The 15,328-nt window shown below is 36.3% G+C and overlaps 1 long non-coding RNA gene across 1 annotated transcript; it reads right to left on the bottom strand.

Annotated features, from left to right (window-relative positions):
• Positions 1 to 2,064: 2,064 nt before the first annotated feature.
• LOC122763082 lies at positions 2,065 to 14,259 on the bottom strand. Its single transcript, XR_006358859.1, has 3 exons — positions 14,136 to 14,259; positions 11,785 to 11,981; positions 2,065 to 2,389 (listed from the first exon to the last, which is right to left on the bottom strand). It is a non-coding gene; the product is annotated as an uncharacterized LOC122763082 (long non-coding RNA).
• Between the last annotated feature and the right edge of the window lie 1,069 nt (positions 14,260 to 15,328).

The following is a 15,328-nucleotide window of genomic DNA, read 5'->3' as shown; positions in this document are numbered from 1 at the left end:
CTTATTCATCTGTAGACTTTTTATTTTGAATCCATTAATGAATTCGATGCTTGCTATGCTGCTATTATTATCATACACAGAATCTACTCAGTGGATTCATTTAGTCATATTTCAATTTGGTTATCAAAGAGATGAATGCTGTAAATCTTTAACCTTCAAAGTATTAATGTATTAATGAATCAATTCCTAAATTAATGCACAGCTATTTGATAATGGATTAATAAGTTTGAGTGTTTCTTTTAAAATAATGAAATGAAACAAAGTTTCATTCTGCAGATTCTTAAATGTGAATATTTTCTGGTTTCTTGAGTACATAAAACAAACAGTGTATATTCAGTGTATTTAACGGTGTTTCCAGTGTATGCAGCTTTACATCCACATATATCTCTTACTGTACATCAGGATCCAGACTTAAACATAAGTCACACAGACTTAGTTGCACCTCTTAATAAAAGTGAAGTTCCTGTCATCTTTTAAAGAAAGGTTAAATGAGAGGAAAAGTCCTCAGAGTTGGGGAACAAAGATGGAATCCAGCTAAATAAAAGTAGTAATTAAGTGAAGTATTGATGTGGTTAGAGAGCTTCCTGTCGGGGGGATACGTCACTCTTAATCAAATGTAGAACACTTACAATTAAACATACTCTGCTGCTTTAATCCCCCGCTGGCTAAAAAACGAATATAGTGTAATTACTATTTCACATGTGTCTAATGTGACTGGGGCTGGGTTCAGAAATATGTCATTGATGATGATGATTGATGCATTATAATTACACATTCCTCTATCCTGTCTAAGCTTTTCCATCGTATTACCCCGCGAGGCCACTAAGCCACTGTAGCACTCCCATTACACAGGCAGATTTAAAAAGGGTTACAAAACCTTTATCTACCCATTTAAGAACATATATGGGCTCACGCTATGATCCACCAGAGTGCAGCGAGCAGAAGAAAAGCCTTTGTGCAGCTCAGACAATGTACTGACCATAAATCTCTAATAGCCTTTAGGATTAAAGAATATGCTCTCTGAGTTTAATTACATATTGCTTCTGAGAGGTTTACACTGCTGGGACACACACACACACACACACACACAGAGAGAGAAAATTAACGGCAGGATTTATTTATTTAAACTTTCTGTGTTAATGCATCGGAGCTCAGCGACGACTGGCTGCAGTAACGAGAGGAGAATCGCGATACGTCCTCTCCTCACTACACTTCATCATTCATCCATGGTTTACTTTATCAATAAAACATCAGAACATATTGATCAGTGTTTCTCAAACATCTAGTTTTCACATTTAAGAAGCTGAAAAATCTGAAAGTCTGACAATAAAATAGTTGGCAATTTATTTGGTTAATAATTAAGCTATACTTTAAACAAATTTACTGTAAGTAATGCTATAATGGCTATAATGTAATGCTTAGGGCAGCCCGTGGCCAAGTGAAAAGGGAACTTGGCTTGTTGCCGGTTCAAGTCCCCACCAGGTCAAAAGGACTGGGGTACCCCTGAGCAAGGTACCCAACCCCCATTGCTCCCTGGGCGCTACTCAGTGTGGCAGCCCACTGCTCCTGATTCTAGGATGGGTCAAATGCAGAGAAAGAATTTCCTTAAGGGGATTAATAAAGTATATATTAATATTATTATTATAACAGTGGACCTTTGACAAAAGACTCACTCTCCCACACCAAAGTCCACAGAGAAAATCAGCGATTTTAACATCTCTCTCTCACACACACACACACTAAGTTCTAATGTCTTAATTTGTCACTTCAGTGTTTGCAATCTAACGTTCAGATTGACCTCAGTGACACAAAGTGACCACACGAGGCAGCAGAGTTTCTCTCTGAGGTTTGGTGTGGGAGAGTGAGCGTTTTACAAACGTCAGTGAGACAAAGACGTGATCATGTGACGTAGAGATGGTAGAGACTTCAACTGACAGATTTTATTCATCGAGTCTTTTGTCACGCGACACAGACACAGTGAAACAGTACAACACTGTTGACTTGGGTTGTTTCTGGTTGTGTCAGTAACAATTAACCAGGATAACAAAGGGACAGAGAATCCAGTGTGGTTTATTCTCACTACAGTAAACAATGGAACTTTTCTGTCTTGGTGCAGCAGCAGCACTTTGTGTCTTCGTCCTTCTCTGTCACACTTGGCTGAAAATCATCAGGTACTGGCTCCTCAATGATAATGTATTCTCTCTTATTTGACTTTTTAATGGGCTTTGGCCTAATTACCATCACATGGTTCTTCAGATGTGAGCAGGAGAGACAGAGCTCAGGAGTCAGGGAACAAAAGGAGGTCAGATTCCGAGGTGTTGGCACGTGGCCTGATCCGCTCCGGCGCTCCGGTGATCCGGCGCTCCGGTGCTCCCCCTCTGCCCTGCGTCTGCACAATGATAAATTTTCCCCTTGAACATGATGTCAATATGTTGATGTCCCTTCCTTTATTAAGACGCCATCCAACTGATAACAAGTCCTGCTGTGTGTTAGCAACATAAATAATGAGAGGAGAGACCGAGGAACGGCAGGTGGCTTTTGGCACCAAGAAATAATCAGACTTGATGTGGAAAATAAAGTAAAAGGACCCATCTGTTCACGGCGGGGGGAGGCGAAAAAACACGTTAACATATTGTCAGCAACATTATGAAATACACAGTTAATAATTGAGTCATGGCACACGGCTCCGGACACTTGTTTTAAGTAATCTAACAGAAGCGAGCCGGGCGCGGCTTCAAGACTTCAAATTAGCCGCAGATTTGCTCGCTCATGACTTGACCGCCGGCCATTTTTTACACACACGCTGCCAATTATTCACTCAGAGGGTTGAAGGAGGAAGAGTTAGCAAAGCCATGCATGTAATGCTGAAATAATTAACTCTGATCGGACACCGGCCAACAAACAGCAGACGGGGAAACTAAACTGGTTCACCACAGAGACCAGACCCAGACTCTTCAAGACCACCGAGTGAAGTTTATTCAATTAAAGACAGAAGGAAGAGAGTCAAAGAACCAAGTGTTATCAACAAACAACTAACTTTTCCTCTTAAAACAGACCAGAGCAGCACACTGATTTTAATACTCAACACAATCAACAGAAAAATGAGAGAAACTAGAAAATATTCACATTTAAGAAGCCGAAAAATGACAGAAAACATTCAATCAGTTTAATTTAGTAATCTAATAATAAAGGACTTATATCAAATGTGATGATACTGATGTGTTAAAATATCATCGGTTTTACAACAAAACAATTTAAATGACTTATTCCACCACTTCAAAGATGGAATCTGGCATAATAATAAAAATCAATACTGACGAATATGAGAGTCAGTGAAGTGTTTACTAAATTTATCATCCATTTTTTTTTATAATCGATTCATTGATTTGTGGTTTTCCTGAGAATTTAAACCAGTTTCAATCAGATTTTTCAGCTTCTTAAATGTCAATAATTTCTGTCATTTTCAGCTTCTTAAATGTGAATATTTTCTACTTTCTGTCCATTTCAGCTTCTTAAATGTGAATATTTTCTACTTTCTGTCATTTTTCAGCTTCTTAAATGTGAATATTTTCTACTTTCTGTCATTTTCAGCTTTGAATAAACTTCTACTTTGTCATTTTCAGCTTCCTACTTTTGTCATTTTCTTAAATGTGAATATTTTCTACTTTCTGTCATTTTCAGCTTCTTATGTGAATATTTTCTACTTTCTGTCATTTTCTTAAATGTGAATATTTTCTACTTTCTGTCATTTTTCATCTTCTTAAATGTGAATATTTTCTACTTTCTGTCATTTACTAAATTTATCATTCATTTTTTTTATAATCGATTCATTGATTTGTGGTTTTCCTTAGAATTTAAACCAGTTTCAATCAGATTTTTCAGCTTCTTAAATGTCAATAATTTCTGTCGTTTTACTTTCTGTCATTTTTCAGCTTCTTAAATGTGAATATTTTCTCTTTTCTTAAATGTGAATATTTTCTACTTTCTGTCATTTTTCAGCTTTAAAATGAATATTTCTACTTTCTGTCCTTAAATGTGAATATTTTCTACTTTCTGTCATTTTCAGCTTCTTAAATGTGAATATTTTCTACTTTCTTTCATTTTCAGCTTTTAAATGTGAATATTTTCTACTTTCTGTCATTTTCAGCTTCTTAAATGTGAATATTTTCTACTTTCTGTCATTTTCAGCTTCTTAAATGTGATAATGTTCTAATTTCTGTCATTTTCAGCTTCTTAAATGTAAATATTTTCTACTTTCTGTCATTTTCAGCTTCTTAAATGTGAATATTTTCTACTTTCTGTCATTTTCAGCTTCTTAAATGTGAATATTTTAACATCATTTCCACAAACACTGATAAATATTTTTTTGGGCCAAACAAGTCCTCGATTAATGGTGAAAATAAAGGACAGATGAATGGATTATGAAAAGCTACTTTTTTTTTTAAATAAGCATGTTTTATAAAGAGCTGCAGGACAAGAATAAAAGCCACATCTTTAAGTGGAAACTTGTCAAACTCATGTAACTATCCATCCTGTGATATTCTTTTTAATTCTCTTCTAACAACTTGTCTGTCTCGAGGCTCTTTTCCAGTCTTGTTTCAATTAAAAACCAACACTGGGCTACAACAGCAACAGGAGGAAGGAGGAGAAGCAAAGAAACTCACTCACACACACATCTGCCCCAAAATGGCCGCTCCTGAATCCTGGCAGGGAAACATTATTCCTCATCAAACTCTCTAATAAATACCCCAGGTCCTTGGAGACTTCCATGAACCTGAGGAGAAACAGTGTCTATACCCACGAGCAAAGAAGGCCATTACAGCCTGCACTGGAAGATTTAATAGGTGTCATAATTTATCATGTAAACCCAAAAGTGTTTCTTAATTAAGTGCGGACGTTAATGAATTTTTTAATTTGATCCCTGTAAGTACTTTGCCATGCTAATTGCAATATTCCACACATTAGTTATCGGCTATTGCCCTTGGCTATTTGCTGTCGTCAGGGAGGAGAGGGGGTGAGGAGAGGGGAGGCAGCCGCTCATCTCCCTCAGCCCGACTTCATTAACACACTCGGAGCCCAAAGCTCAAACTTCAGAGGCGGCACCGCCAACAGGCACCAGTCTCTGTGTGTGTGTGTATGTTCAGTGGCATTATTCATCGTATATCCAGATATTCTAACCTATAATGATGCAGAGTTCAGCGTGTCAAACTAACGAGATGCATTCAAGAAACCTCGTAAATCCCAGCACATAAAGTCCACTGACTTGATACTTGCTGCTGCCACCTTGTGGTCATAGATGCCCCACAGATAAGGTCATTATTGACGTAGAGTCTTATGAATAGTCTCAGTAACTGATCAACTTTTTCCTAAAAACGTTAATCATCAAATCACTATCTCTGATACATATATAAATATAAATAATATAAAGTGCTTTATAAGTTTTTCCCTGTGTCAGACTTTAGAGGTCTCTGCTGTAAAATTAACATCATAATATTTTTAATGTACATTTTCTTCATTGTAAAAAATAAAATAAACATAAATAAATAAATCGCTGTAGAGGGCGCTAGTATAGAAGTGGAGCAGATGTAGAAGCTAATGCCGTTCATTCAGTCATTCGTTCAGGATCACTTTCGATACTGATTTACATCAGAGTGTGATTCTGATAATGATGTGAAATAATGATAACTTTATATCAGGCGCAACCAATGATCCTGATCAAGTATGTGATCTGCTTTACTGATTTACTGATTATTGATGAAGAACAGTCACAGTGTGATTCTGTAATAAGTTCTGTGATAAAGTCTGAAATAAGTTCTGTGATAAGTTCTTTGACAAATATCAGGCGCAACAAAAATGTCATGATGATCCTGATCAAAAAAAGTGTGAGTCAATGTGATATTATCATAAAAATCTGCTTTAAACTCTTTAAACGACGTCACACACATTTGGGTCAGAAGAAAATAGGAATCCAACTATAAATCAAGTACTATTATAACTATATAACTTATACATACATAACTTATTTATAATAATTCAATATATTACTGAATATTTTCCTCTGTCATTTTTCAGCTTCTTAAATGTGAATATTTTCCTCTGTCATTTTTCAGCTTCTTAAATGTGAATATTTTCTACTTTGACTTTTCAGCTTCTTAAATGTGAACATTGTTCTTTCTGTCATTTTCAGTACTTCATAAATGATATTTTTTCTTAAATGTGAATATTTTCATTTTCACTTAAATGTGTGTCTCTTCTGACATTTTTCAGCTTCTTGTGTGTTCTTTCTACTGAATTTTCTTTTTCTTTTCTGCTTAAATGTGAATATTTTTCTTTTTCATTTCAACTTCTTAAATGTGAGTATTTTTTTTTTTTCATTTTTCAGCTTAAATGTGAATATTTTCTACTTTGTCATTTTAGCTTCTTAAATGTGAATATTTTCTACTTTGACATTTTCAGAACATTCTTCTTTCTGTCATTTTCAGCTTCTTAAATGTGAATATTTTCTTCTTTCTGTCATTTTCATCTTCTTAAATGTGAATATTTTCTTCTTTTGTCATTTTCAGCTTCTTAAATGTGAATATTTTCTACTTTTGTCATTTTCAGCTTCTTAAATGTGAATATTTTCTACTTTGTCATTTTAGCTTCTTAAATGTGAATATTTTCTTCTTTCTGTCATTTTCAGCTTCTTAAATGTGAATATTTTCTACTTTCTGTCATTTTCAGCTTTTTAAATGTGAATATTTTCTGGTTTCTGTGCTTCCTAAAACAAAGAAATCATTCAAACTCAATCATTTTGGTTTGTGGACAAAAACAAGACATTTGAGAACCTCATTTTTGACAAACAATATTTTTCTATTTTAATTGTATTTTATTCAATCTCCAACACATGCACTGAAAATTAAGATTTAGAGGAAACAGCTAAAACATGTAGCTAAACTGTAAAAACATTACCAATATTTAAAAATCAAACAAACAGATGAAAAACATATTTTTTAGTGAGAAACAAGAAACTTGAATGAGTGCGTGATAAATCACGAGATCCTGGGATGACTGGAAACATGTAGCTCCCCCTTGTGGCACTTCAAAGTAAATCACTAAGACTGTACGTTGGTGATCTGGACAGGATTTTTCTAATGTGACAAGTTAACGATGATCAGGTGAAATCCCTGATATTCGGTGTGATGTTACTGTGAGTGAATATCAGCATCTGTTAGCTCAGAGCGCTAATGCCTATGTGCTACAGACCAGAGTAATCAGTAAGTGAGCTATTTAAAGTGACTGATGCGAGCGGCGTTCGCTCTTGATGACTCCCTTTGTATCCAGAGTCTCACTATCACTGGTGGCAGCTTCATATTGTTCACTGCAATTAATCTGCTGGAGAAACACAATAATGGAGTTGCCAACTGCTGCCTGTGCTAGTGTTTTATTAATCAACTGCAATTAGGCAGCGCTGCGATGTCCTTAGGATGACTTTTTCAGAGCAGGACGCCAACACGGCGGCAGAGGCGTCGCTGCTGTTGCTGCTGCTGCTGCTGCTGCTGCTGCTGCTGCTCGCATCACATCACAGCTGTGATTTGCAACAACGTGAGGAATTAGGCCACTCACCAATTGCTGCACTGTTTTGGCTGCAGCTCCCCAGTTTGTCGACATTTTCAACACACGTGTGTGAGACTGAATCACACTGTAAAAGTCCAGCTGTCTGTCTGTATGCCTGTATGACATGTCTGATAAATAATGTGCATATATGTTTGAGTCTGTGTCCTGATATAACAGATATATGTGGATATAAAGCTGCACACAGGTGGTTTCTCTGCACTCATGCACACTGTAAATATACTGTAAAATAAATATAATCCACTGTTCATGATGTGTATCACATGATCTTAAAATAGACAAAACCTGCTGTCTTTAAATGAACGATACAATCATATTGACTATAAATCTGCTATAACGAATAATCAGGCTGAAAATTAAAGAGGTGACTTTTTTAAATGTAGTTTTGTTGATTCCATATATTTATTTTCAAATCAATATTTATAGTCCTTCAGCTATATCACACATTTATTTAATATAATAAATATTACGAGACTTACGATCCACAATCCCAGACCAGGTCTGGTCTCATGTCACCACATAGAGATATAATATACATATATTAGATCTGAGGACCACATGCTGCTGCTGAGTTTATTTAATTTCATTATCCATCAATCTTTCAAAAAACGTCAACACAAACTGATTCAGTTTGAATGATTTCTTTGTTTTATGGAGCAAAGAAAGCAGAAAATATTCACTTTTAAGAAGCTGAACAGAAGACGTCAGTTTAAGTCTTCCATATCTTAGTAGTAAGTGTTTGACTTTGTCCTCGTGTCTGTCAGTCCTGTACGTTCACAGCTGTAACTCCTCTGAATCCTACACTTTATCTCTTCATCATCATTGTTAAACGATTGTCTCGCAAAATACAGAATTATACATGGAGGTTAAACAGTTAAAGAGAAAAGCTTCTGCATGAGCTCACTGCAGGTGAATAATAAAAGTTCTATTTTAAAAAGATTTAAAGTGTATATATTACATGCTGTGTGATGTTTCTGCTGCCATTTAATTTAACCAAAGCCAAAGGAACACAAGGCCATTAACACAAATGTTTTATCCTCAAGCCCCGCCCCCTTCATGTCATGACATTCAAAGCTTAACCTCGACAAAGATAAAAAGCCATTAATGTTTCATGAAGTAATTCCACGCATATGAAGAAACTCAGGAAAAAAGCTGTTGACATTATCCCGCCGATGGCTGTCGGAGCATCTGCACAGGAAATGTATTTAATATTCCCGAGGTTGTCGCTGTCGTCTTACACTGTGACATGAGCCTGGGATGATAATCCCTCAGAGATTAAATTAAATGTAGGCTGCAGTGTTTAGTGCTGCTATTGTTTTCATTAGTGCTGAAAGGAATTGTTCTGGCTACTGTGGATGATATTAAATCCTGCTTCTGGGTGAGCACTTGACATCCATACCCCCCCCCCATACACACACACACACACACACACACACACACTGATACAACATAATGTCATTCAGGACACATAATCTCCAAGCAGCAGGTTAGCATTATAGTTTTTAACTACACTTAGTGGTTACTAAAATACACATTTGTGGTATTAAAATAAATCTTCTGTTGAGATAAAAGCAGAAGGTGAACTACCCCCCCCATCAGAGAGGTGAATGGTGGGCGGGGCCTCGGATGATGATGATGATGATGATGAGTGCAGTAAATCAGCAGTGTTTCTGAGGTAACAGTCAACAGGTTTACTGTGACAGATTAAGATTGTGCACAGTCTGGGATTAGGGGGAACAGCGAGAAGCCTCGTCCAGTCAGCGAGGCGGCTCACATGTGCATGACCAGTTTTCCAACGATTTGTGTGAAAATGATTCTTGTGTGAATGCACAAAAACGTTTAAATAGTTCTAACCGTGGTTTTGTGAGGTGTGTGTGTGTGTGTGTGTTACATTGACATGAGTTCCAACAACAGAACGATACAAACTTTACCCACTTAACAAAAGACTTGTGTACGATATCTATGTCACATGTTCACATCTTTATCTCGCTGTGAGACACACTTTTCCAACAGGAAACTGAAGTTTGTAAACCCCTCACTCTCCCCCCCACCCCACACACACTCACTCTCCCACACCAAACCCCAGAGAGAAAATCAGTGATTTTAGCTGCTCTTCCTCTGTTGCCTCGTGTGGTCACTTTGTGTCACTGAGGTCAATCTGAAGTGACAAAATCAGACATTTGAACTCAGTGAAAGACATGATCATGTGACAGATATCATAGACTTAAACTGACGGAGATTTTATTACACAAGTCTTTTTTGTTTTTTCTATCGCCCCCTGCAGGTAGCTGTGGTTTCACCCACCTCTCTTCTGTTACTTCAGTCATTAAAAGCTTGTCCATACAGTTCTGTCATAAAGTGAAATTACGTCTAGTGATGGTAAAGCTGTGGCAAGAGTAAAAAAAAAAAAAAATTAAATACACTTGTCCCTCCAACAAGGTCAGTGATGGTAGTTACAGGGTCAGTGCTAAAAGTCTAACTTTATTACATCCATTACAGTATTTTTATATTTCAAAACTGATAATATCATGATATATCTTGTTCAGTAATTGTATTTCCTTCATTTTATTCAGGGCCATTTTAAGTTGGCAAACGCATTGCTGAGAACAAGAGTGGATTGTGGGAACATTAAAAGTAATTAGAGCTGCAACTAATGATTATTTTCATCATCACTTCATGCATTGGTTATTGGATTAGTTGTTTGGTTCAGAAAATGTGTTAAAATATTGCTCAGTGTTTGTCAAACGTGGAAATGACGATGTTCGCAAATGTCGATTTTGTCCACAAACTAAAAATGATTAAGTTTAAATTATTTATTTGTTTAAAGGAGAAAATAAACCAGAAAATATTCACATTTAAGAAGCTGAAAATGACAGAAAATAGAAAATACTCACATTTAAGAAGCTAAAAATGACAGAAAGTAGAAAATATTCACATTTAAGAAGCTGAAAATGACAGAAAATATCACATTTAAGAAAAAATGACAGAAAGTAGAAAATATTCACATTTAAGAAGCTGAAAAATGACAGAAAGTAGAAAAATACGCTGATGAAATATTCACATTTAGAAGCTGAAATGACAGAAAGTAGAAAATATTCACATTTAAGAAGCTGAGAAAATGACGAAAAATGACAGAAAGTAGAAAATATTCACATTTAAGCTGAAAATGACAGTATGAAAAAAATGACAGAAAGTAGAAAAATATTCACATTTAAGAAGCTGAAAATGACAGAAAGTAGAAAATATTCATTTAAGAAGCTGAAAATGACAGAAAGTAGAAAATATTCACATTTAAGAAGCTGAAAATGAACTGAAAAATGAAGCAGACAGAAAGTAGAAAATATTCATTTAAGAAGCTGAAAATGACAGAAAGTAGAAAATATTCATTTAAGCTGAAAATGACAGAAAGTAGAAAATATTCACATTTAAGAAAGAAAGTAGAAAATATTCATTTAAGACAAATGACATAGAAAAATATACATTTAAGAAGAAAATGACAGAAGCTGTAAATGAAAAATATTCACATTTAAGAAGCTGAAAAATGACAGAATAGAAAATATCATTTAAGAAGCTGAAAATGACAGAAAGTAGAAAATATTCACATTTAAGAAGCTGAAAATGACAGAAAGTGAAAATATTCACATTTAAGAAGCTGAAAATGACAAAAGTAGAAAATATTCACATTTAGAAGCTGAAAAATGACAGAAAGTAGAAAATATTCACATTTAAGAAGCTGAAAATGACAGAAAAGAAAATAGAAAAAAATATTATTCACATTTAAAGCTGAAAAATGACAGAAAGTAGGAAATATTCACATTGAAGAAGCTGAAAAATGACAGAAAGTAGGAAATATTCACATTGAAGAAGCTGAAAAATGACAGAAAGTAGGAAATATTCACATTTAAGAAGCTGAAAAATGACAGAAACTGATTTTAATTATTAAAAAAAATACACAAACTGATTAATCGATTATTAAAATAGTTACTTTAGTAATAAATTCATAATCAATAATCGTTGCAGCTTGTAAAAAAAAAAAAAAAAACATTCCTTTCTGGCTGACTCTGGCTTTTAGTCAGTGAGTGAGTTAATTAGTTAGTTTTATGGCACTTGACCTCTTTTCATTTAAAACAACCATGAAAACAGAGACATAGCCGTGTGAGTGACAATCACCTTGTGCTGGTCGACTCACGGTGGTCCAGGTGAGGTCAGTCTATCCAGCTGAGCTCAGTCCATCCAGGTGAGGGCAGTCCCTGTGGGGGAGGTGGTGGTTTGTGGACGGTCCATCCCTGCAGCTGCAGGTTTGATCCCCTGACACACGGCGCTGCCCCTCCTTCAACCCGACGTGGCCGATCAAGCTGTTTCAACAACTGGAAGAGATCACAAGTTAAACACTCATTATTTTAATTCCATGCTAATCATGTGTTAATGAGACTAATCCTCACAATGATTCAGGTAATTTGCTTAATGGCTGCCTCGAGTCCAGATTACAGCAATCAGTCACGTTTGATAAGACAGCGGGGGAGTTGGGGGGTGGCAGAGGAGTGGAGGGGGGGGGGGAACAGGTGAAGGCCAGCAGGTCTCGAGGAGACGAGACACGAGAGGTCGACGACCTTCTCTCACCTCTGAGACGTTAATGTCTCTGCTGTGTTCAGTCACTCATTCTAAGTCATGACGCCGCTCACACCACGCTGATGCTGAACATGCGTCCGACAACATGCGCGACTCTTCATCAGAACAGAGACACTTTTAACTCTTCTTCACGGACACAGATATCTTTATATGATGGATATTGATTGTCACAGTCTCGTGATATAATTGATATCGTGGACCCTGTGATTCAAGCCCTACTTTAAAAAAAACAAAACACTCAAACTGATTAATCAATTAACAAAATAGTTGACAATTAATTTAGTAATGATTAATAATTAATGCATCATTTATTTATTAATATGTTCATTTCGGTCATGACATTTAGATCACTCATCACACATCAGTGTAGTTCACACAATACACATAACCGAAAGGGAAAGTGGGAAAAGCAAAAGCTTATCAAGTCCCGCCCCCATTATCATCATACATTACATAATTATTCTTTTCTTATGACATTTGACAAAGAAAACATGTTTCAGCATCAGGTAGCACTCAGAGATGTAGTCTAGCTCTAGACAGTCGAATCAGACTCCATGTGTGTCTGCACATGTGTCTATCGACTCGTTGCCTGGCATATTCAACTTCCCACAGTCACAAAATAATCCAATCAATAGAGGTCAATGCTTCATTTTCTTTTTTTCTTTTTGCCCTTTAGTCATCCATCTCATCTGTAGGATTCACCTCGGTTTGCTTCTCCATTCTTTTCACGTGCTCCAGGGTTGTGGAGACGTCGGAGCGCAGCCCAACCATGACTCTCTTTGTTATTACGCTTTCCACCTTCACATTGATCAACTCATTGATCAACTCATTGCCGATCTTTCTCTCAGTTTCCGGTATTACATTACATTACATGTCATTTAGCAGACGCTTATCTCCAAAGCGACTTACAATGGAATCAGGTACAATTAGCCAGGGGTGGAATCGAACTTGCGACCATGATGTCTTTGGTACACAAGGTAGGGTCTTAACCACTGAGCCACTCCACCCCCTGGTGGTATTGCAGGAACATACCACATCCCAGAGAGAGCATTCCAATCGTCATGAATGTGAATATGTACACATCGTCCACGTCCTCCACATCCTCCACATCCAGGCACACGACTTTCCACTCATCCCATCCGTCTCGAATGTAGCCAGCCATGAAGGTCCCATCTGGGCAACTAGGTTCACCAGAACCTGCACTTCTTGTTGATCGCATTCAGTGACCAGCTTAGCAGTTCCATCTTGGATCAAGTGATTGCAGCCATAATATAAACATTAATATTATTTATAAAGTGCCTTTTAAATAAGTTAGAGAGTGGTTTACAGGACATTAATGAAAATCAGATAAAACAAAATAAAATGACACTCAGATGGCAGAAAATAAATAAAATCATAAAAGCGATAAAATAAGAAAATCTGAGATCAAATTCTAAAGCACAATGAAGAAAATGTAATATTATTAAATTCCTGAGTAACTCTGAGTACTAATAAATTACAATTATTCTAAAATGAACCAGAAGCTTAAAAACAGCAGTAATATTAATCTTTTATTGTTTTTTATGGACGGTGTTATGTAAAATCTGACTTCACTAACAAGAATCTCTCTAAACTAACTTTTACTGGTAAAAAATATAAAATAAACATGGTTTAAATGAATACATGTTTCTCTCCACACTGAAGTCCCTGTGCTGATTATTAAACATTACACGAAATAATACGACATTATATAAAACGTTATACAACATTATTAAACATTATAAAACTAGCATTTACTCGTGTAGCATCGGGCTGTGTTAGCATTTAGCTAAGCTAGCGAGCTAAACACACGGTTCGCGCGGACATTTTAATGTTAGTGTTGGTTTAATGACGTCAGTCTGTAAATGTCTCACCTGTTAAATCGTTCCGTCGCGTTTTCGTCGCGTTTTCGTCTCGGTTTCCGTCGTCGTTTTCTTTTCATAAAATTAAAGTTAATTCAACTTTAGCCTCAGGAGAGACTCTGCTTCAAACCGCGGGTGGAAGAAGCCCCGCCCCCAGCACCCGCGTCACACGGTCTCTGATTGGCTCTTTGTGAACGAGGGCGGCTGCTGATTGGTCAGAAACAAGGAAGTGTTAATAAACCAACAAACACACAGAGTGAGGCGGGACTTCAGGTGGATTTGAAATTCTGGATTCATTTAGAGTTTTGTTTATTTATTTAAACTTTAATGGTTTTAAATTAAATTAAATTAAATTAAATTAAATTAAATTAAATTAAATTAAATCTGTAAAAAGTGAGAAAAGTAAAAATAATGTCATAAAAAAATGTATAACGTACAGGTGGATCAGCCAATCACAGACAGGTAAATGGGTCTCCGCCCTCTTTCTCAGTCAACTCATGACTGACATAAATATTAAGTCATTATTAGGGAGGTTTTTAAAACATGATTTAAAAAATATAAAAACAACATCAGCAAAAGGTTTCAAATTAAAAGTGAAGAAGAGAAAAAATCTCAATCCTGTAACCAGATTAAGGTCTGACATTGTTTTATGATAAATTATGTGAGGATTTAATGATGACACCGTTCACTCAGTCATCAATGAACAGGTTTACTGATCAATAATCTTTCATTTTAATGGAAATCCACTGACCTGAGGAGATCACAGGACAGTTCACAGAGAGACAGAGAGAGGGCGCCAAATCTCAGTCCCACCAATACATACTTTACTGAAGAAGATATTCTGAAATAGTATTGATTATATTTTCATTGTAAACTGTCCATAAGGTGGCGCCATATCATATCCCCTTGTCGTCATTCAGACGACTCGGCTCGTTTGTGAGCGATCATCCGTCACAGAGAAGTGTGTCTGTCCATGGTAGTCTGGTGGGAGGAGCTTATGACAATAATAATAATGATGATAATGATAATAATAATAATAAGCTTGGCTGTGTGTCGTCGGTGTGGAGCAGACGTCGCTGACAAATCACTGCTGCATAATTAGCCGCTAACAAACATAAATCCTTCTCTCCTGCATTTTTACTGTCATCAAAACAAATGCTCATTAGCCTTTTATGAGGGATGGTGTGAATAATAAATAGATACTA

Source organism: Solea senegalensis, unplaced genomic scaffold (assembly GCF_019176455.1).
Source record: "Solea senegalensis isolate Sse05_10M unplaced genomic scaffold, IFAPA_SoseM_1 scf7180000016449, whole genome shotgun sequence".
NCBI classification, from domain to species: Eukaryota; Metazoa; Chordata; class Actinopteri; order Pleuronectiformes; family Soleidae; genus Solea; species Solea senegalensis.
This window is presented reverse-complemented; position numbering and strand designations above follow the sequence as displayed.